Here is a 279-nt window from a genome sequence, read left to right on the forward strand (position 1 = left end):
TAAGCTCTGAGAGATGCAAGTACCTTTGACAATTGTAGTTTGCAATACTAAGTGTAAGTGTGGCTAATATTATACCAATTAAAAGGCTGATGTGCAAATTGCTGGGAGCGTTTTATAGACAATTTGCTATTTATTTCATCAGAATACTCCAGTGGAATGTATTTGACTGAAAGGTAATAGAAAGCTGGCTCCAGAGCTAGCCTTTGCTAAGGTAACATATTAATGAGTCATCAGAAGCTATAAATAGAACTCAGCATGAAATTCTGTCCACAATTACAC

The sequence above is a fragment of the Equus asinus genome, chromosome 10 (genome assembly GCF_041296235.1).
Source record: "Equus asinus isolate D_3611 breed Donkey chromosome 10, EquAss-T2T_v2, whole genome shotgun sequence".
Lineage (NCBI taxonomy): Eukaryota > Metazoa > Chordata > Mammalia > Perissodactyla > Equidae > Equus > Equus asinus.